Source organism: Rana temporaria, chromosome 5 (genome assembly GCF_905171775.1).
Source record: "Rana temporaria chromosome 5, aRanTem1.1, whole genome shotgun sequence".
Classification (NCBI taxonomy): domain Eukaryota; kingdom Metazoa; phylum Chordata; class Amphibia; order Anura; family Ranidae; genus Rana; species Rana temporaria.
This window is the reverse complement of record NC_053493.1, coordinates 317,476,598-317,500,907: the sequence shown is the minus strand read 5'-3', so window position 1 is coordinate 317,500,907 and position 24,310 is coordinate 317,476,598. Positions and strand designations below refer to the sequence as shown.

At 39.6% G+C, this 24,310-nt stretch overlaps 1 protein-coding gene across 2 annotated transcripts in view; it reads right to left on the bottom strand.

Annotated features, from left to right (window-relative positions):
- The window catches only part of SNTG1 (syntrophin gamma 1), a 795,295-nt gene that overhangs the window by 335,324 nt on the left and 435,661 nt on the right, over window positions 1-24,310 (bottom strand). The window contains exon 6 of one of the 2 annotated variants that reach the window (XM_040354181.1): window positions 16,105-16,163. The exons of the other annotated variant lie outside the window; for it this stretch is intronic. The gene's annotated coding sequence lies outside the window, so the exon portion shown is untranslated. The remainder of the gene's footprint in view (window positions 1-16,104; window positions 16,164-24,310) is intronic. 2 annotated transcript variants of the gene reach the window in all.

The following is a 24,310-nucleotide window of genomic DNA, read 5'->3' as shown; positions in this document are numbered from 1 at the left end:
AATGCTGCATACATATATATATATATATATATATATATATATATATATATATATATATATAAATATATATATATATAAATATATATATATATATATATATATATATATATATATAAATATATATATATATATATATATATATATATATATATATATATATATATATATATATATATATATATATATATATAGTGAACTTTGGGGGTTCTTTAGCTCAGCGAGATAAGTGCTTTAACCGTAGTAGTGAACAAAAAGTGTTTTTTATTTGCAAACCAAACAAAACAACGCTTTCTTCAGCATAGGGAAAATCATCAAAACAAAAGTCCTGCTTGTCTTCAGCACAAATGAAAAAAGTCTGTTTTTCCTTCAGCACAGCAAACAACACAAAACACAGGCACATACGGTTTGGTAAGTATTCCAGTCCTTCTCAGCAGCATACAACTTCTGCAGACACCTTCACTTCCACACTCCTTCACCCTCTGTCAGCACTTCCTCTCCTTTTAGCTGACTTCCTGGAAGTTGTTAACCCCCTGTGTTCCTGAAAGCCAGGGGTCAGTAGGGGAGGCTCTTTTCCCTCCCGAATGTCACTTTAAAGCCTCCGAAATTCCAGGCCCCCAAATAACATTAAGAAAGACAGAGAGGACTGTAAGCCCGTCCTCTCTGGATCCACTTTTAACTTCCCGGAATCTCTCACCCCCTCTGGGTGACCTCCTGAACCAGTGTTTTAAAGGGACTAGACTTCGAAAATTGGCGCTATGTAGCGTCCATCCAGGACCCAACCCTGGCACCCTGTACAATATATATATAAATTCCCTGTTTATCTGCTTATTGTTGTGTTATCATAAATTGGTGCCTTGTTCATAATTGTTCATTACATATATCTGTTCTGAAAACTAGCAGCTGTAGAATATAGCTGTAAATACATTGTTATAGGTAGTGATCTGGGAGCATTTACTGTTGGTGGTAAAGGTAATGAGATTTCCTAATATAAATTGTGAAGATACATTTGAACCTCTTTAGTACTATGGTGTACCCTTGGCTTCAATACATGCAGATATCTACCTGTAATTCACTTAGCTGTGCATTTGGAAATTGGACAGCTACATCAGTACAGAAATTGCTTTTGATCACATTAATTCTACTAAAAACATTACACTACTTGTTTTCTTTTTTAATTATGGCAGAAAAATACTGTTTGCTTTTAGTTGCGTTTAGTTGATTTAAACAGCACAAAATCCTGCTACTATAATTAAAGTGGTTGTAAAGTCACTACTGAAAAATCCTGTAATCCCCTCTCTTACAAGGAGATATAATGTGCAGTATGTGTTTTTAAAAAAATCATTCCTCAAAATACCTTATTTACAGCACAGCTGGGTGGTCACGTGACCAGCTGGGGCTCTCCGTATGTGATCTGAGCACTACAGCAGGAGATTCCCCACTGATATCAGCCAGGAGGTAAGAAGGAGAGTTGCGGGAGGTCACGTGGGCGCTGTAAAAAAGGTATTTTGAGGAATGTTTTTTTTTTTTTAAACACAGATACTGCACATTATATCTTCCTGTAATAGAGGGGATTACAGTATTTCTCAGAAGTAATTTTATCAGCTATAGAGGCGGGAGGGGCGGGGAGGAGATCAATAACACGCAGACTCCTGAGCTTACAGGCAGGGAAGGAGGGAGAGAGAGGAAAGCAGCGGGATTACAGAAGCACGTAACCTGACCACTGTGGTCAGCACTCTAAGGGGGATACATGAACAGGCAGAATCAACCAGGTTTTTTTGAGAACATAGAGAGGGACAAATGACACAGCACACACACTATGCTGTGTATCCTACCTTAAAGGATCAGGATAATTTTTATGCTTTTAGGGTTATTAACACGTTAACCCTTTCATTATGAAGGGTCATTATTGCCTAGATTTCCAGGCCAAATTTTGTAGATTTAGAATGGGTCACTTAACTTGACAGCAATGCTATGACTAATTTGCTTACCTACATTTTATATATTTTTAAGAACATTTTTTGAATAGACTTTAAGAAAAACCCTGCTGTGTTTTTTTGTATCATAGGCAAGTATGCAAAAGAATGTAAACGTTTGTTTATAATATAGCATTGCTCTCAGTATAAACATATGACCATGCAGGTGCCACCACAGCTGGAAGGTGGTAGTGCTTATCTGCAGGCTAATGCCTTATTGTCGAGACCTGGATCTAAACCCAGGACCTCTGCTACATCTGGCAGTAGCTCTTCTTTCTAAGCCACCTGATATGCTAGACAGATCCCTGCCTTATCCCTGGACAAACTTACTTTCTATTCTGTTACTGGTGAACCTTGCACTCCTTGCTCCTCCGATGAACTTTCTATTTAGGCCATGCATTTGCACTTCCTGTTTGGCAAATTTTTGTGCTATTCTTCAGCCAATATTTTTCACCCTACACTCCTGTTGCCAGCAATATCTTCATTACCACTTATTGACTTGTTCCTCGAATACGCTTTCACTTGCAACCCACATCCCAACCTGCAACAATGCATTACTAACCTCTGGCTTGTTTACTATCTACACTTCTGCTTGATTCCCACCTACTACATATGGTACCAGACCCAGGCATGCTCACCACCTGTTGTGGTGATCCTAAGGACTGTGACCTGGCATAAACCTGCAGCTAATCAGATCTCCATCATCAGAAGCTCTGGTAAAGACTTGTTAGTGCATAGACCCTGCACCTAGAATGAGCCTGCCAGGGGGACTTGCTTGTGCATTATCCTGCTAGTTTCTGTGTGGATCCTCAGTGCTATAATTACTAGCCTCTGAGTCTGATCTCTTTTTCAATAAAACCTTCAGCCTGCATGTGATCACTATGTCAGAGATGGCAGCGATTACATGATTGGGAACCACACACTTACTGTTTTTTTATGATCATTAATGGTGCCCAAACTATCAGTGAGGGCCAGGATTAAAGGGCTTCAGCTGCATAAAGTATTAACTCCTGGCCATCAAATTGTCAAATTGTCTCCAGCACAAATAATAATGCTGGGGAACATAAATAGACTGATGACAAGATGGGATTAAACGTCTTTCATATCTTACTCACTTCTTTAAAGGATTTAAAAACAGTTAAAGGGGTTGTAAAGGTAAAACAAATCCTAAATAGCTTCCTTTACCGTAGTGCAGTCCTCCTTCACTTACCTCATCCTTCGATTTTGCTTTTAAATGTCCTTATTTCTTCTGAGAAATCCTCACTTTCTGTTCTTCTGTCTGTAACTCCACACAGTAATGCAAAGCTTTCTCCCTGGTGTAGAGTATCGTGCTCACCCCCTCCCTTGGACTACAGGAGAGTCAGGACACTCTCTATGTTGCAGATAGAGAAAGGAGCTGTGTGTAAGTGGGCGTCCTGACTCTCCTGTAGTCCAAGGGAGGGGGTGAGCACGACACTACACAACAGGGAGAAAGTCTTGCATTACTGTGTGGAGTTACAGACAGAAGAACAGAAAGTGAGGATTTCTCAGAAGAAATAAGGACATTTAAAAGCAACTTTTGACCACAGAACTCACATGCGCTTCCTACTGCATTCTTTCAATTTACCCTATTGTTTTTGGCCCCTCTGCAGAAGCACTAGTTACCCAAACAACCTGCCTAGTTAAATTACTAGTGCAAAGACATCATGTTAATTATAAAGTGGAATAACCCAAATAAACCATTGCTGCTGCACTAGGCGTATATGTTGAGCATGGCAAAAGCTCATGGGGACCCAACATTTTGTTAGCCGGTTATGTTCAGTTTGAAGGTTTGGCACTACTGTATTTTATTGCATATATCTTGAGTAAATCATTATGTTTTATAGGCAAGAGTTCATTGCCTGGTTTATCTAGTTTGAATAAATAAAACATCTAACTTAACAATCTTAAATACAATCTTCACACTTGATTATACAAAACAGTGTACATTTTTTTTTCTTTCTATCTATTGTTGGAAGGCATCATGTTTTATTTCATAATACAAGATGTGTTTGAATATGAAATCTGGATATACCTACACCTAGCCTCATCTTGGGGGCCAACTGGAATGTACCAGGTTTTTATTTTTCAGAAACCTAGATGGTCTGGCAATGGGGTTGGGACTGGGTGGTGTATGAATGGAGTTTAAAAGTGCTGATCGAGAGAAAAAACTCTCTCTTGCCATTTTGAGCCCAGCTGATGAGACAATATCTAGAGGATGACCTTACGCAACGTATCGTTGATGTTATTTTGTTATATGCTCTGTAATATTTTCCTTTAGTGTTTTTATGTTAGCATTTCCTATTTTCCTGGGAAATAAATAAGATGTTGTTTTACTAAGCAGTGTACTTATTTTCATAGCTAACCTTATATCATTGTACTATCACATTATCAGAGCTTTGATAGTCTAGCTAATTAAAGGAATAGACAAGTTAATACTTATATGGAATAAATAGAGGGAATCCATAACCACCTAATATTTATTTCAATCATCTAACTTTTTTTTAACGTCGCTATCTGATTCATATGCTTAAACAAAATTATTCTTTAAATAAACAAAAGACAATCAAAAATAGAAAGACCTGCAAAAAGCATATTGTCAGGAGAAATATGCCTAAAAATAGCCTACTTTTGTGGTCATTATGCATCCAAATCTTTTTTTGTATTGGATGTCTGCCGGTTTTTCGCCAGGCAGCTTAGTTGTAGCCTTGAATAAGAATTTCAGTCTACTTCCTGACCTGTTTACAGAAACAATATATTATTTTCCCTAAGAGATTTATTAATGGAAAGTATAACACACAAATTAATGCAAAGTAGAAATCAGTTGAAAGGTCATCTGAATTTCTATTTCCAGCAGTTTCCTCCGTGTGTGACACATTTTGATTACATCTAAATAAATCTAAAATGCAAAAGCTGTGCTTTAATCAGATGTGCAAAAATGTATTTTGAATGCCATCATCAAATTATCCAAATCCATAATATCATTGATATAGGGCTGTTCATATCTATGCAATTCCACCTGAAAAAAAAAAAAGCATTGCACATATCTCTCAAGTGTCTATCATTTGGAGAGTCTTCCCTCTTTTGCAATCAAATCCTTGCTCAGTTGTCATTCCTTAACCACTTAAGGACAGAAGGTGTTGTTCAGATTTGGTGTTTACAAGACTAAAACTGTTTTTTTTGCTAGAATATTACTTAAAACCCCCAAACATTATATATATTTTTTCTAACACCCTAGAGAATAAAATGGCGGTCATTGCAATACTTTTTGTCACACCGTATTTGCACAGCGGTCTTACAAGCGCATTTTTTTGGGAAAAAAACACTTTTTTTAATTAAAAAATAAGACATCAATAAATTTGGCCCAATTTTTTGCCGAGTAAAATGTTACCAAACATGTCACGCTTAAAAATTGCGTCCGCTCGTGGCATGGCGTCAAACTTTTACCCTTAAAAATCTTGATATGCGACGTTTAAAAAATTATATAGGTTTCATTTTTTGAGCTACAGAGGAGGTCTAGGGCTATAATTATTGATCTCGCTTTCTCTAACAATCGCGGCGATGCCTCACTTGTGTGGTTTATACACCGTTTTCATATGCGGGCGCTACTCGCGTATGCGTTCGCTTCTGCGCCTCAAGCTCGTCGGGAGGGGGCACTTTAAAAAAAATGTAGTTTTCCTTTTTATTTTTATTTATTTTATAATTTTTTACACTGAAATAAAAAAAAAATGTATCACTTTTATTCCTATTACAAGGAATGTAAACATCCCTTGTAATAGAAAAAAGCATGACAGGTCCTCTTAAATATGAGATATGGGGTCAAAAAGACCTCATATCTCATATTTAGACTTAAATGCAAATTCCTAAATAGGTAATTGAAGGACATGAGAATTTGAGCGAGAGACTATTGAATTGGGCTTTGAGGGCACACAGTACACTTTGTATAGAAAACTAGAAATTTATTAATATGAAATATCATAAGATCAGACAGACATAAAATCAAAATATAGAAATTAGGTCAGTAACTGGTACTACAAGGGTAATAGCAACAAATATACAATCTTATTATGCACAAGCTTCGTTTACAAAGCACAGTTACAGGTACAGTGTTGAGTTGTATATCCCATGTAGTATTCCAGAGGTTAATGGAGGGCTTGCTCTACATGTTACGCGCTTAGCGCTTCCTCAGGAGCATAATATATTGCATCTAGTGGAACATATATACAAGAAACAGGTTAAGTTTACAAGTATACATATATAGAGAATAGTGTATGAATTATACACATACAAATATAGCATATATAAAACAAAATGTAAAAGAAAACAATAATACATATACCTATAAAAATAAAAATAAAACATTCTGATGTGAACATTCAGATCTGCCGCACGTATATTGGTGAATGCAGAATGTTTTATTTTTATTTTTTATAGGTATATGTATTATTGTTTTCTTTTACATTTTGTTTTATATATGCTATATTTGTATGTGTATAATTCATACACTATTCTCTATATATGTATACTTGTAAACTTAACCTGTTTCTTGTATATATGTTCCACTAGATGCAATATCTTATGCTCCTGAGGAAGCGCTAAGCGCGTAACATGTAGAGCAAGCCCTCCATTAACCTCCGGAATACTACATGGGATATACAACTCAACACTGTACCTGTAACTGTGCTTTGTGCATAGTAACGAAGCTTGTGCATAATAAGATTGTATATTTGTTGCTATTACCCTTGTAGTACCAGTTACTGACCTAATTTCTATATTTTGATTTTATGTCTGTCTGATCTTATGATATTTCATATTAATACATTTCTAGTTTTCTATACAAATTGTACTGTGTGCCCTCAAAGCCCAATTCAATAGTCTCTCGCTCAAATTCTCGTAATATCGGGGCGTTGGCACACCATTTATAGGTGCATTCGCAGTATCACCCTGCGACATATGCACGTTAAAATAGGCCCATCTTTTTCATAAATTGAAGGACATGACCAGGACAGTGGGAATTGTTTTTCTTGTTGAGATGATATATCCCTATCTATACCAATGCTAAGTATGTTTGATTTGGTTTTGTTAATTTTATAATAAGAACTGGCACTGAACAATTGCAAAAGCATATATACTTTATGCCTTATGTCCTTCAATTACCTATTTAGGAATACAGCTACCTGTCCCTATACAGCATCTAACCTCTATCTGTTAAACTATTAGACATGTGCATTAGTTTTCGTCTGAATTTCAGGTATTTACGTTATCGTTTTAACAAACGATAACGAAAGCACAGAAAACGAAAACCGAAAGATCCAACATAAACAAATGCTTTATTTTCGTTTTCGTTGCGGTCGAATGTGCCTAACCTTAACTCTATTAGTCCAATATTATTCTACATAAAGAGAAAAGATTTGACATAGAGAGAAAAGATTCGACATAGAGAGACATAAAGATTCGACATAGAGAGACATAAAGATTTGACATAGAGAGACATGAAGATTCGACATAGAGAGACATGAAGAGTCAAATTATTATTATTATTTTTTTAAAGATTCTGTCGAATCTTGGATTTTTCGGACGAATGCATTTTTTTTTACGAAAAACAAAATAAGTAACTAAATAAATTTATTTTTCAGACGAAAACGAAATTACGAAACAAAATATTTCAGTGTGCACATGTCGATAAAATGTCCTTTTACTAAACTCCATCCAAACAAAGCTACATTTGACTTGTCCTGGTCTGATGGGCTAGCAGCACTTAAAATGTCTTACTTGAAACTTTCCTTTATTTTAACTAGTTGCTGACCAGCCTCCGCGGTTCTATGGCGGCAGGTCGGCTCTCCTGTGCGAGAGCCCGTAGCTATACGTCGGGTGTGTGAACGGCGAGGGAGCGCACGCGCGCGCCTCCCCGCCGTTCCCGGCGATCAGACGATCAGATTCGTTTCAGAACTAATCAATCTCCAGGCCCAGGCCAATAAAATCTGGCCTGGACCTGGTGATCAATCTTAGCCAATGGTTGTCTTCCCCTGTCTCTGTAACTGTAAACATTGACAGGGGAAGTAATGTTCTCTCCCTCGTGTAGGTCTTTTCGTTCCAGACCGAGAGGGAGAGAACATCTAACAGTGAGTTGCACAACACTACACTGACACCAGGTCATGTAGGCACACAATTCACCCTCCGATCACCCCCCGATCACCCTCCAAATTAACCCCTTTACTGCCTGTCACTGTGTCACCCAGTACAGCGATCAGATTTTTTTATCGCTGTACTAGTGTCATTAGTGACTAAAATAATTGTTAGGGTAATTAGTCTTAGGCCCTAATAAGTCTAGGGACCCCCTAACCCCCCCCAATAAAGGTTTAACCCCTTGATTACCCCCTTTTACCAGTGATCACAATTTAAGTGTCACGGGTAAGGCAGTTTAGCTAGTTTATTTTTTTTTATAGCGTCAAGGAACCCACCATATTTTTCCCAATAAAGGTTTAACCCCCTGATCGCCCGGCAGGTGATCAAAGTTTGGTTTTAGCGCCAGATAGGGTCTGCGTCGCCCCAGGCAGCATCAGATTAGTGCCAGTAGCGCTAACACCCACGCATGCACCATACGCCTCCCTTAGTGGTATAGTATCTGAATTTTTTTTGTCATTATTCAATCACTTGGTACAAAAAAATAATAATATTCAGTGGGCTCAACATGCCCCTCAGCAATTTCCTTGGGGTGTCTACTTTCCAAAATGGGGTCATTTGGGGGGGTTTTGTACTGCCCTGCCATTTTAGCACCTCAAGAAATGAGATAGGTAGTCTTAAACTAAAAGCTGTGTAAATTCCAGAAAATGTACGCTAGTTTGTAGACACTATTACTATTTACTAAAGACATGTGGCTGAATACATTTTGGCCTAAATGTATGACTAAAATTGAGTTTGTTCGATTTTTCTTATAACAAAAAGTAGAAAATATCTTTTTTTTTTTTTTTTTTTTCGGTCTTTTTCGGTTTATAGCGCAAAAAAACAAAATCGCAAAGGCAATCAAATACCATCAAAAGAAAGCTCTATTTGTGGGAAAAAAAAGGACGCAAATTTTGTTTGGGTACAACATTGTATAATCATGCAATTACCAGTTAAAGCAGCGCAGTGCCAAATTGTAAAAACACCTCTGGTCTTTAGGCTGACAAATGGTCCGGGGCTAAAGTGGTTAAAATATTATAGCAACAAACAAAGGTTAGAAAAGGGAAGAAGAAAAAAAAGAAAACAGGACTAGTACATTGATTACATATCATTTTTGAAATATGGTAAAATAAACACAATTACTGTAAGTGAAAAGCCAGGAAAGCAATTACCATTACATGGTAAGAGAATTGGTGATAAACAGATCAAAACAATAAGATCACAACGGTAGCTTATCCCTTTACAGCATAAATAGGTGCAGAGGGAAAAGCAATTATGAGTTCCTTGAGACACGCAGGATAATACAAAGAATAAACAAATATATAAAATATTATGATAAGAGTAAAAGGTATGGCCCAGGAAATTTACAACAAAGGGCATGAGACAAGTAATGGGGCACATCCATGTCAAAAGGGCACTTCTGTTATCAAATTCCATAAGGTAGTATTGGCCATACATACAATTTTATTGCACAATTTTCTGTTAGATTTACCAAAACCATATAATATAAGATCAAGCCTAAACACTTTCAAATCGTATGTCATTAGGCTGGCCCTTGCACTACATAGTTGAAAGTTGTTTTTAAAAAAACGGAATATGAACATTGTATAATGTATGGCCAGCATAAGAGTTTGTATAGTGTCAGGAAAAGTTTGAGGGAGTGCACTCTTCCATTTTCTGGCAAGAGTAAGTCTTGCAACAATGGGAATATGAATTAGGAGCACACAATGGCAACTCCTAGTGGAGCTAGTTGAGGGAAGAGAACTAAAGGGGTTTCAGTGATTGTTGAAATGAGAAAGCTAACATACATCCAAAACTGGAGATGACTGGGGCAGGACCGTTATATATGAAGTAAGGATCTGTTGTTGTTACCACAGTTCCAGAAGCAGTCAGATGATTGATTGGGGTATATGAAATCAAGTCTGGTAGGGGTGTAATAAAATCTATAAAAAAAACATTTTGGACTGATTCCCAGTGGACTGGGAGATACACTTATCGGATAGCAATTATTCAGACTGAGAATTGGAACAGGTTTTGCAAAGTATAACTTTGAAGGAGTTTTATCCTGTGGTGTCAGCTGAAGAGTTTGTTTGTAGAAGCACTAGATACCCCTATGGGTCAGAATACATTGGATGTAGAGGTTTAGTAAGTCTCTGAGTAGAGTATTGTCAGTTTATCAGATTCTGGTAATGATATGCCACAGGCAAAGGTATTTGAAAAAATCAGTAAGACTGATAGAAAATGTGATCCATAGTTCTTGAAAAGAGCTGAGGTGAGAACTGGAAAATAAGTCCTGCAGATGTGTGATGCCTGCAGATGTCATGGAATGTAGAGAGAGATCGGGGGGAAAAAAGCTACATAAATTCAAGAGGTAGGAGTTTCAAAGGGAAGTGCAATATACCTTTGCTAAGTTGAAGCATACCAATAAATAAGTGTAGAATCCATGTTATATTATAGGATAATTAAAGCTTTCGCCTTAAATCATGGTACCAATCCGTTGAGTATATAACTAAAAAACAGTGCTACAAAAACATCAGTATATATAATATTCAATTTCTCAGAATGGGGTTGAAAGACCCCCTAGGTATGGAGGGATCTTAACAGCACAAAAACATGTATAATTAAAATATAAAGTTTACAAAACAGACATTAACATTTAAAAATTGTGTTCATGAAACATAAGCCTTTTGCACAGTCAACCCTGTAGAAGCATATAGGCCTATATCCAGTGATATGTCTGCGCAATATGTTGCTTATATTGTATTTCTCCACAAAACTTAATGGGCCAGATTCACATAGGTTAGCGGATCTTTAGATCCACGTAACCTATGTGATTTAAGATCCGCCGCCGCAAGTTTTTGAGGCAAGTGGGTAATTCACAAAACACTTACCTCAAAACTTGTGGCGGCGTAAAGTAAATCCCCCTGGTGAAATTCAAATTCCACGGCTAGGGGAAGTGTACTATTCAAGTCAGGCGCGTTCCCGCGCCGATCGAATAGCGCATTCGCCGTCCGGAAATTTTTCCAGCGTGCATTGCTCCGAATGACGTCGCAAGGACGTCATTGGTTTCGACGTTTACGTCAATTACGTCCATCCGTATGCGCAAACAACTTACGCAAAGGACGTAAAAAAATCAAATTTTGTTGCGGGAACGACGGCCATACTTAACATTGGCTGCGCCTCATAGAAGCAGGGGTAACTATATGCCGGAAAAAGTCGAACGCAAACGACGTAAAAAAAAGCGACGGGTGGTCGTTCGTTTCGGAATCGGCGTATCTCCTCATTTGCATAATCGTCGCGTAAATAAAGCGAAACGCCACCTAGCGGCCGGCCTAGAATTGCAGCCTAAGATCCGACGGTGTAACACAGTTACACCTGTCGGATCTTAGGCATATCTATGCGTAACTGATTCTATGAATCAGTTACATAGATACGACCGGCACAACTCAGAGATACGACGGTGTATCAGGAGATACACCGTCGTATCTCTATGTGAATCTGGCCCAATGTGTTTCTTGGACTTTGGTCCACTTCATCAGGAGCTTATTAGCAGAATTTTTTTATGAGCTTCACTATATATAAAAAAGATATGCATAAGATGTTACAAAGACATATTAAAATTCCAACAAAGTTGTATACTTCTACAGACTTCCTATGTTACCTGGGTAGGGCCAAGTGTGGGGGGGGGGGCCAAAAGAGACCACAAAAGGAAAAATGACAAATAAACACCAGGATATAGAAGTTGGAAGGCCAACTACGGTGTTCTCATGCACCGCTGCCGCTGTTGTTGGCATTTGATTTACATAAACTATCAGCCCACCACTCATATCCTGCTCTTTTTTTAAATGATTGACAGCTGGAACTCTAATATCTTTTAATAAAATACACCTTGTGAAACGGGCTTACGATAGAGATATGTGTTTTCTGTTTTCCTGTATTATACTATCACTGACTGCCAAGTAAGGATCGTTCCCTTTAGTAGAGGAAATGTTTGAGATCTATATTTAGGACTTCCCGGCTATTATAATTTATGGCCCAACAGTTCTGATGAGAGGCACATGGTAACTACTAATTCTTGGTTGTGGATTTCTCTTTCTATATACCAATGATACTCCCTGGAGGATCACAGACTGTGGAGGCTTCACGTTGGGACTTTTCTTTTTTATTAATGGACTATAATTGCTTTTGATCTATGAAAACATGAATTTTGGCACATGAATTTACATATGCACTTTCATAATTGCACTTTCATGTCTTGTGCTAGAAGGGACAAAACCTACTTGGTCCATATTGACCAGTTGTGGAATATTTTTGACTAGGCCAGTCACAAATTATTTAACATACATTATAATATCAGTCACTCTCAAAGTGTGTTCTCTAAATGTCAGTATTTAAGAAGGATATGGGCCTATAATTTGTAAGATTGTCAGAAGGTTTGCCAGGTTTGGGGATTTTGACTACTGTATAAGAGCTTCCAATGATTCCTTGGGTATCTGGCCAGTGCTTACAAAGTGATTAAAGGTGATAGAAAGATGAGGCAGCAGTAGGGGTGAATTGTTTTATAATATTCATGACTGTATCCATCTGGGACTGGGGCCTTATGTAAGAGCAGGGTTTCAATAATATTTGTAATTTCAGCATCAGTGAATTCTGAGGCAAGGCCTTTCAGTTAATTTGGTGTCATGGTTGGGAGACATACAGTCAAGGGAAACTGTTGAATGTTATCTACAACATGAGAGGGTTCAAATGTGGAACTATTAAAATGATAAAGTGAGGAGTAAAACTCACTATATTGATTAGAGAGGTCTCATATGTTGATCAATTTGTTCCCTTTTGAATTTGTAAGATAAGGCATTTGAGATTGCGCCTTTTGCCATTTGTATTGGTTGGCTCATGCCCCGTACACACCATCACTTTATGTGATGAAAAAAACGACGTTTTTAAAAACGTCACTTTAATTGACCGTGTGTGGGGGAAAACGTCATTTTATGTCTTGTAAAAAACGACCAAAAAAAATTGAAGCATGCTTCAATTTTATGTGTCGTTTTTCAAAACGTAATTTTTTACTTCACAGAAATTGACCGTGTGTAGTAAAAAACGTTGTTTAAAACAACGTTTTTTCACCCGCGCATGCCCAGAAGCTACTTATGAAGCAAGCTTCAATGGAAAAAGTGGTGAGAACGTAACCTAGCTTTGCTAGAACATTGTGAGAAAAATTATGGTGTGTAGGCAACTTCGTCTTTGAAAATTGAAGTTTCAAAAACGTCATTTTTTACTTTACAGAAAATGTCGTTTTTTTTCATCACATAAAGTGATGGTGTGTACGGGGCATAAGAGGGCACCAGGCTTGATGTCTTCAGTGTACCATGTGGTATAGAGCCTTCTGATATATAAATCATAAGACTTTTGAAAGCGTATGCTCAGCTAAGACCTGAATGCATTAGGTCAGAGTTTATTACTCTGTTCTAGTGTGCGAATTTGGTTGAGAACGTAAGAGCATTGCATCTTCTCTTCTTTTGGGCACAAAGTTTAATCGATAGTCCCCTAAGGTATGATTTATGTGGATTTCAAAGAACAGCAATATTAGAAACTGAGCCAGCATTGATTTGAAAAAAAGAAAAACATGCTCAATTCTGATATGATATGTTCCTGATATAGTCGGTGGGTTAGCAGCGATACATTAAGAAGCCACAAAGTGTGTGGCTTATCTTCAGTGAGAGACTTCAGTTTAACAGATGCCGTTATGTGGTCTGACCAAGTAACGGGCCCAATGTGTGCACTCACGAAAAGGTTGTTGAATATGATTTCTGAGTATTGGAATAAAAAGTGTAGTCTCTCTGATTATTATGCAGGCAATGCCAATGATCATAGAGGTCTTTAAAGCTGATAAAGTAAGACAAAGCAGTTGAACATTTTATAGGATTTATTTGAGGTATCAAGAGTGGGGTCAACAATACCATTAAAATGGCTGCATAAGATTAAGTGGTCTGATGCTGTAGCTTACCCATATGGTAGAATGCTTGCTGGTGTGAATTAGGTGCATACATATTGGCTATATCTAAGAGATAAGAATGAGCCGAACACCCCCTGTTTCGGTTTGCACCAGAACTTGCAAACAGGCAAAAAATGTGTTTAAACACGCAAACACCATTAAAGTCTATGGTACACGAACATGAAAAATCAAAAGTGCTAATTTTAAAGACTAATATGCAAGTTATTTTCATAAAAAGTGTTTGGAGACCTGGGTCCTGCCCCAGGGGACATGTATCAATGCAATTTTTTTTTTCGGAGCAGTGATTTTAATAATGCTTAAGGTGAAACAATAAAATGGAAATATTCCCTTAAATTTCGTATGTGGGGGGTGTCTACAGTATGCCTGTAATAATCAGTCCCGCAGCAAAATGACATTTCTAAAGGAAAAAAAAAAAATTAAAACCAATCGCAGCTGTAATGAATTGTCAGGTCTCGGCAATACAGATAAAAGTCATTGAAAAAAACATCATAGCCCCCCCCCCAGTCCATTACCAGGCCCTTTGGGTCTGGTATGAATATTAAAGGGAACCCCGAACCAAATAAAAAAAATTGCGTGGGGGTCCCAAATTCCATATAAGGCCCTTCAGGTCTGGTATGGATATTAAGGGGAACCCTGCGCCAACCCCATTACCAATTCACACAGGGGGGGCCAGCATCTGGGGGTTGCTTTGTTAAAAGGAGGTTCCAGATTTCGATAATCCGCCCGCCCGCAGGCCCCCACAACCACCGGGCAAGGGTTGTGGGGATAAAGCCCTTGTCCCCATAAACTGCCTCAAAGCACCCATCCCCCCATGTGGAGGGCATGTGGCCTGATAGGAAGGGGGGCGCTCTCTCATCCTCTCATCCTGCGGCCTGACAGATTGTGTGCTCGAATAAGGGTCTAGTATGGATTTTTGGGGGGACCGCTACGCCAATTTTTTTCTTTTAATTGGCGCAGTGTTCCGCTTAATTGTTTTTTTTTTTTTGGTTCGGGGTTCCCCTTAATATTCATACCAGACCCAAAGGGCCTGGTAATGGACTGGGGGGAACCCATGCCGTTTTTAATGACTTTTATTTGTATTGCCGAGACCCGACAATTCATTATAGCCGTGAGTAGTTTTAAATGACTTTTTTTCCTTTAGAAAGGTTATCTTGCTGCGGGACTGTTTTAAACACGAGATAAATGTGCCACTTTATAGGCATACTATAGACACCCCCCAGGTACAAAATGTAAAGGAATATTTCACTTTTATAGTTTCACTTTAAGCATTATTAAAATCACTGCTCCCAAAAAAACGCCAGTTTTTAAAACTTTTTTTGAATGTTTTTGCTTTTTTTTGCATTTTTTTGCATTGACCAAGGTCCTCAAACTCTTTTTTTTTTGACAATACAATGCATTTAAGCCTTTAAAATTAGCACTTTTGATTTTTCATGTTAATCTCCCATAGACTTTTAAACAGTGTTCCACGGCTTTCAAATTTTCCTGCGAACACAGCAAATTTTTCACTATTCGGTGAACAGGTGAACATCCGATGTTCGAGTCGAACTCACGTTTGAATCGAACATTGGGCTCATCCCTACTAAGGGACAAAAAATCAACAAAGCTGACAGGATAATGTAGTGACCATGATCATCTGTTTCTAAATGGTGAATTTGGAGGGATATAGAATTATGGACTGCTATCATTACTGCCCCTTCTTAAAGTAATTTGCAAAGAAACTATGGAGAAAAAGTCCATGGTGGCATGTAGGTGCTCTATTTCTAGCAACGTGTGTTTCTTGTAAACAAAGGCTGTTAGTTTTCTAAATCTGTGAGCATCCTTATAAACTAGTGCCCTTTTGTATGGAGGGTTAAGCCCCTTGGCATTAAACATAGTTATCGTGATAGCCATTGGGCCAAGGAAAAGAGGTGATAACCTGGATGGGGAAAGTGACCATACCTTTTACTACATCCTGAGGTAGGGAGTTTACATCAACCGTTACATCGCACTCAATAGTCCTACAAACAGAAGGTATGAAAGATACAAGGTAGAGTATTTTAGTAACATAAAAAACAAGTGTAAAAGTGAGTGTGCCCCTAGCACAATAAACATATGGGGTGTGGACCCATAAAAAAAATGCTAACCCTGCAAGGGACTAAACGTATCACAAAAGACAATACACCGCCCACCTCAGCAGGAGAGCCAAACTGCAAGAGTAATAAAGAATCCGGAACATACAGTACCAGGGAATCTATGGAATGAAGTGTCTCCTATCATGTTCCAGGAGTTTGGAACCTTGGATGGTGTTTAGGCTTCTCTAGCAGAAATTGGTGAAGAAGCAGTGACAAGGTTCCTGTTATGGGGCTCTTTGATTCATTCTATCGGTGCCAGAATGAGAACAGTCTGGGTTTGCTAGGTTGCCCTACCTGTAAGGAATATTGGCTGCCAGAGAACTGTGGTGACAGAAGAAAACTGTGGCCATTGGCTGTGGCAGCTGAGATGTCAGCAAACAGTTGAACTTGATTATAAGGATCAAGGAAGAGTTTATGAAACAATCCCTGGGGATATAGGGTTATTTTGTAAGATTTTACTGTTTCCAGAATGCCTCTGAATTTAATGTTGTTCCTTCTGGAACAGTCTTCCAAATAGGCAATTTTGTTCTTAAGATCAGGAAACTCCTCTGTATGGGCCTTGCCTTGTATGCAGTGATGAAGTCCCCCATCTAAGTGCAAAAGCCAATCTGTGCAACCACAAATGAAATACAAGAATAAAAAACAAATAAACTATACAAGAAAAAAATCTTTTGAGTTGCTGCTGTCACTGAAAACAATACACTCCCTTTTAGAGTCCGATTATACTGTACCTTAAATTGTGCAGTGCAACCATAAATGAACCCCAAACATAGAAAAAATGATTTGTCAACAACAATGGTCCAGCGTTCCAACTGTAGCACCCACTTCTGTGACAGAAAGTGCACAGTAATATACTATTATCTTCAATGACACCTACTTAATACACCCGTGCTCTCCACCACATCCAAAATCCAATCTACTTACCCTCCTTTTAACAACCCCTAAATATTATAAGCTCACAACCAGGATAAACTTGATGTCCCCTTTAAATCCCCCTCTGTACATTGATCCTCATATTGGTCCCATCAAGGCTCTTCCACAAAATAGATAAACATCCAAGCCACATAAAAAGGAAGAAACTAATAGTGCTCAATGCATTTTTTTTTTACTAAATCACCAATAAAAGCTAAAAATACACTCACAAGAAGCACCATCACAACATGATGCTATACAGTGCTTTTTGCATACACAACCTTATCTCCCTCTCTGTACTGGTCTCCACAGCCAGCAATCCCAATCACATGGAAAACTCACAACATTATGGCAGGTTTGGTTCCAGGCTCTGTCCCCTGTACATGTTATGCCCAAGGATTGGACTCATCGGCAAAAAGTCCATACTCTATCCTTTTTAAAACACAGCTTGGAGATGTTTCATAGGTTGTAAAACCACTTCAACCCATATGACATGTTCTTTATTATATTTGGAAGTATGTAAAAAACTCACTAAGGCCCCGTACACACGGTCGGACAAAACCGATGAGAATGGTCCGATGGACCGTTTTCATCGGTTCACCTCTGAAGTGGCCGTACGGCCTGATATGTGTACACACTGTCAGTCCAAAATCCGATCGGGTCAGAATGCGGTGACATCAAACACACGACGTGCTGAATAAAACGAAGTTCAATGCTTCCAAGCATGCGTCGACTTGATTCTGAGCATGCGCGGGTTTTAAACCGATGCTTTTCTGTACTAACCATCGGTTTGGTCCGATGGGGCAGCGGTCCATCGGTTCGGTTTTGAAGCATGTTTTAAAATTTTGGACCGAAGGAAAACAGACCGATAGCCTATACACACGGTCGGTTTGGTCCGATGAAAATGAACTTCGGTTCATTCTCATCGGACCAAACCGACCATGTGTACGGGGCCTCAGGTGTACGCCAAAAAAGATTTGGCCATACTGTACTTCTCTTTAAAGGAGATGTTTTCTTTTGTTCTTTTATTTTTTATTGTTTTGTATATAATACAATCCAGACATTTTATATGCTGTTCCAGGCAAGATCAGGGTCCACACTCATCAACAACATCTCAGGTTCAGGCTCTGCTTGTCTCCACCAATTACTTGTATAAGCAACAGTATCAGCAACAGGAATTATTTTCCGACACAGTGCTTTATTACTAGAGCTAGTGTCCCCATTGGAAGATTTGCCATATTCTTTTTCTGGTGACAACCCAAAATTTGGGGTTTTCTTTCACTATCATTCTTGTTGATAACGGTATACAGTACAAATATAGAGGATGAATCTTATCAGCGGGGATACAGACAGGAATAAAAACCCAACCAGTGCTCTGATCCCTCTCCACTATATCCAAAATGTTAAAGACATTTTGCATTTAGCTATACTTTAAGTAAAAGAACAGCAGATTTATTATTATTTATGCAGCCAAGCTGCATTTCAGTAATGAATCATGAGATCAGGATTTAAAAGAAGTCATATACAGTGGAACCTTGGATTACGAGCATAATCCGTTCCGGGAGAATGCTCATAATCCAAAGTACTCACATATCAAAGTGAGTTTCCCTATTGAAGTCAATGGAAACTAAAATAATTTGTTCCGCATTGACATCAATGGCATGCAATACCGCATGTGGCCAGAGGTTGGGGGCGCCGGAGAGCCTCGGAAACAGTCGGAAAGGCCCGAGAACAGCTTGGGAATGGAGTATTTCTGAGTCTTTCTGAGCATTTCAGAATGGCGCCGAACGGCGTTGCTCGGCTCCGGCGCCCCCCACCTCAGGCCAAACGCGGTACTGCACACCGCTTTTGCCTGAATCCTGCTCATTTTGGGAGACAACCGAGTTAGGATTTTAAAAAATACAGTGCCCGTATTGCGAAACTTTTTGGAACTGAAGTTCTAAAATCAAAACCAACAAAGCTGCACACCAACATTCACAATTAAGTTGGTTTGCAAGAAAAAAAAAGGGGCTTGTATATGATAATAGATGTTATCCATAACTACATGACAGTAGCATGCAAAATCCAGAATATTGCTGCACTCCTTGGTATCTTTATTGAAGCATTAAAATCACATCACAGGTATGACAGAAATGTAAAAGGTAACACGTTTCGTGCTAAAGTAAGCTCTTAATCAAACCCCATATACACATACATTGCCTAAAATATATATATATATATATATATATATATATATATATATATATATACATGCATTATACAAGTGAGCATGGTTTGGAAATTAAGCAATTGAACAATTAACCGCCAATGAATCAATAAGAGTGCTTTCACACTCGCAACGCCCGGGCGTTGGCGGCAAAGCGCCAATATTTTTAGCAGAGCTTTTCCGTCATTTTTGGGGCGCCTTTTCGGCCGCTAGTGGGGTGCTTTTAACCCCGCTAGTGGCCGAAAAAGGCTTAAAAGCGCCCGCAAAATGCCACTGCAGTGACGCTTTGCCGGGGGCAATGCCCATTTATTTTAATGGGAGGGGGCGCTTTAGGAGCGGTGAGTTCACTGCTCCTAAAGCGCTGCAAAGAAGCTGCTGGCAAGACTTTTCTTGACGCCCTGCCAGAGCAGCGCTCCAGTGTGAAAGCCCTCAGGCTTTCACACTGGGCTTGCAGCTGAGGCTTTTTTTTCAGGCGCTTTACAGGTGCTATTTTTAGCGCTAAAGTGCCTGAAAAATGCATCTAGTGTGAAAGGGGTCTTAGAAATACACTCCCACTACACTAATGAGATCCTATGCTCCTTGCCTTCCAATACTAACATGTCATATAACACATAAATCCCCCCCCCCCCCCAAAAAAAAGAAAAAGCACAAACAAAACAAGCCCCACAAATCTCCTCCAACCTGTCACCCACAAACACAGCCACTGCTGGATGACCGTGCGGGAGAGCACAGGGGAGGAGACTAAGTGCATATAATGTCACAATATGATGATAAATGATACCTTTAACTGCCAACCAAGCCCACAACCTCCTGAAAAAAAACACATGGGTCCCAGGAGGCTGCAGGACCATTCACAAGAAGTCACAGCCAGCTTCCCACAGTTAACATGGAAGTGCTGGGGACCTGAAGATCGGTGAAGAACCGACTCGGGTTAGGACATCCCTGGACAGGTAAGTGTCTGTTTCTTAAAAGTCAGCAGCTACTTTATTTGTAGCTGCTGACTTCTATTTTTTTTTTCCTTCAATAATTTTTATTAAAAGATTTGAAAGAATATAACAGTCATTACATACATTAAGTGCATAACTCCATAATATGAATCCGAGAATACATATCACAATACATCAACCACATGATGAACATTATCGCAATTAGATATGGTGTCTCGAGTCTAAATACCGATCAAATCAATAAACCTATAAACCTATATACTAATAGCCATGACTTCGGTATAACACAGTGCTACAGGATTCACATATACCACCGGCCCATCCAAGCCCAGCCCAGACGAGGAGAGCCCCCACACCAGCGGCGCCCCTTCCGGGAACATACTGCGCCAGTAGCCGGGAGCCCCCCCCCCCGCGGACCGCAACCCAGCCTCAGCCAGCGGTCATCATAGTATTCTTTGGGTATTCTTTGTATCAGTAATAGAAAAGGAAAGGCTATACATGCGTATGTAAATAGAACATAGGTCAGACATAACAGGGGGGTAGGAGGAGAAGGGAGGGAATTGTAGTAACGAACATAGGTGGGGGGGGAGATTGGGCTTAGGACAGCCCAAAGGAGGAGAAATAGAGAGAAGAGGGGAGAGAGAGGGAGAGGAAGAAAGAAAAAAGGACTGGATGCATCACTATTTTACCTTACCAGATAGGGTAGATGTGAGCAATAGAATGACCAAGCATACTCAATACTTGCGTTCGTTAGTCTCATACCAAACTACCCAAGGTTTCCAGGTCTTGATCCCATGTCCATGGGTACGGTGTGACGTTTCGAACATAATTTCATAGTTAATGTGAAGGTTGGTGGATCTCACTACCTCTTGTAGGGCAGGAACTTCTGTGTTCCTCCACTTTCTCATTAGTTCTAGTCTAGCACTCAAAAGTATATGTGTAACTACCGCTCTATATGTTATGGGTATTGAGTCTATGCCTAAGGATAGGATAGCCATGTCCACTCGAGGGAGATAGACGCAATTGGTGATCTCACTTATGAGTGCAAACACCTTGCTCCAGAATGTCGATATCTTGGGACAGTTTCCCAAAATATGTATCAACGAACCTCTATGACCGCATGCTCGCCAACATAGCGGGGAAGATTGGGCCTGGAAACTCGCCAACCTCGTGGGGGTCAGATACCACCTCAATAAAATCTTCTGGGAGAGTTCCCATAAAGTGGCGCATCTAGTAGCCTTATACACTGACGAGATAGCCGACTGCCATTGGGATATTTCGTATTTGTTGGCGAGGTCCCATTCCCAAGATCTTATAGAGGGCGTTCTAGCCATAAGGTTCTTTTGGCTCAGTAGGCCGTAGAATAGAGATATACCTTTTATTGAGGTCACTGGGTTAGTGAGGTACAAGAACACTCTCCAGGGGACGTCAACAGAAAGTTCTGGGGAGTTGTTGAGGAGATGTGCTATTTGAATGGTAGTGTACTGATCCCTGGGAGTTAACCCATATTCTATTTGAAGAGATCTAAACGATTTAGTTGCTGGTCCAACTCGGATGTCTGCGATAGATTGTATGCCCTTATCCCCCCAATGTTTAACATTGACATTGGGGATCAGTAGCTGCAGGCCATTTATGGGGAACGGTATGGTACGGAGGTTAAGTTCGCCTATCGGTTCCTTCCTAAATTTCCCCCAGGCTTTAAGAGCTGCCCTGATGGTTGTGGATATATTTGGGGGTAGGTTACCCATATGTGTGCTAGCTAAAAGTAGTTCAGACAAACTAAGGTTTGGACATTGGGCGGTTTCTAGCGTTATCCATCTCGCCTGACCTCCACTCTGGAACCAGTATCTTAATTGTGCCAGAATTGCAGCCAAATAGTAGTCCTTAAGGAGCACATGTCCTACTCCCCCCGTATTCCTAGATTTGACTAGCTTATGGAAGGCACATCTTGCCCTCCGACCTTGCCACAGGAACTTATTTACTAGAGATTGGGCTAGGGAGAAGAATTTTTCAGGGACCAGTATAGGGAGGTTCCTAAAAAGATAAATGAATTGGGGTAGTAATATCATTTTAAAGGCCGCTAGGCGTCCCGTCCATGTGGATTCGGTCCAAGAGATCTCTTTAAGTTTGGATGGTAGGGAATGTAGAAAAGAGTTGTAATTTGCGTCAACTAATCTGTCTGTATTATCCGTTAATGTAATGCCCAGGTATTTAATACCCTTAGCACTCCAAGTATATGGGTACTGGCGATTAAGTTTAGCAGTTAGCACATCATCTAGTCCTAGGCCCAGAATATATGATTTACTTCCATTTATTTTGTAATACGAAACCTTATTGAATAAGTCTAGTAGTTCTTGTGTGGTTGCTAGTGAAGTGTCTACGTTGGTCAAAATCATGATAATATCGTCAGCGAAAAGGCTGATAGAGTGTTCCTCTGTCCCAACCCTGAACCCAGTTATCCCAGGATGTGTTCTAACTGATATAGCTAGGGGTTCCATCAATAGATTGAAAATCAGAGGGGACAGGGGGCACCCCTGTCTTGTACCATTAGTTATACCAAAAGGTGTTGATAAGACACCGGACATATATACTTTAGCTGAAGGCCTAGAGTACAGTGCTAAGATAGCCGTTAATATATTGCCGCTGAATCCAAACGCTTCCAAAGTTCTAGCCAGATATAGCCAGTGAATCCTGTCAAAGGCCTTCTCCGCGTCCAAAGATAGGAGCAGAGAAGGCCTTTGTTGCACTTTCGCCAGGTGGACAATATTGACCATGCGTCTGGTGGCATCTGATGTTTGTCTATTTTTCGTAAAGCCCGATTGGTCCGGGTGGATCAGTGTGGGCATAATATCTATTAATCGTGTGGCGAGTAATTTAGCATAGATTTTGATATCTAAGTTGAGAAGTGATATCGGTCTGAAGTTTGCTGGTGAGGTAGGTTCTTTGCCGGGTTTGGGCAATGCCACTATGAGGGCTTCTAGCATTTCTGGTGGGAAAGAGGCAGAGGCAGCAGACGACTGAAACAGCTGTAACATGTATGGTGATAGCAAGGATTTAAATTCCTTGTAGTATTCACTGCTAAAACCGTCCGGTCCAGGTGATTTATTAAGAGGTAGGGAGTCTATGACTTTAGAGAGTTCGTTATCGTTAAAGGGAAGGTTAAGGGAGTCTAGCTGAACCTCGGATAGCTTAGGGACTTTTATCTTGTCTAAAAATTGAGAGATAAGCTCAGGGGTAGGCTGAATGGTAGACGGATCGTCTTTGAGATTGTATAATTTACCGTAATAGCAGCTAAAGGCGTCTGCAATTTGCTGGGGGTGGAATATTTTCTGGGCAGTGTCGGGGTGTAGCACATAAGGTATTTTCGTTTTGTATCTATGACCTTTAAGGGCCCTTGACAGTAACTTCCCTGCCTTATTACCTGAGGTGTAGTAGGTCATCTTCAGACGTTTGGAGGTTCGCTCAAAGCTCTCCAATAGGAGAAGTCTGAGGTTGTATCTAAGTTTTGTGAGTTGCTCAGATAGGTTCCTAGAAGGGTTTTGTTTATTTTTGTTGTCTAGGTCTGAGATTTGGTTCATCAATTCCGTAAGTCGCCTCTGCCTCTGCCTCTTGGACCTTGCGCCCGCCTGGATGAATATGCCTCGCATAAATGCCTTATGGGCATTCCATAATGTGTAGGGACTTTGTACCGAATCTCGATTGTTCTTAAAGAATTCGGCTAAATGGGTTCTGATTTTGTCTTTAACCTCCCCGCTTTGCAGAAGAAAGGCATTCAGTCTCCAAACCGGGGTTCGTTTACAAGAAGCAGAATCAGTTAAGGATAGCACCACAGAGGCATGGTCACTCCACGAAATTTCATTGATCTTAACCGATTTAACCTGAAATAATACATTTTGTTCAACCAAAAAAAGATCAATTCTTGTATATACACAGTGAGGTGTGGAGAAAAAAGTAAAGTCCTTTTCATT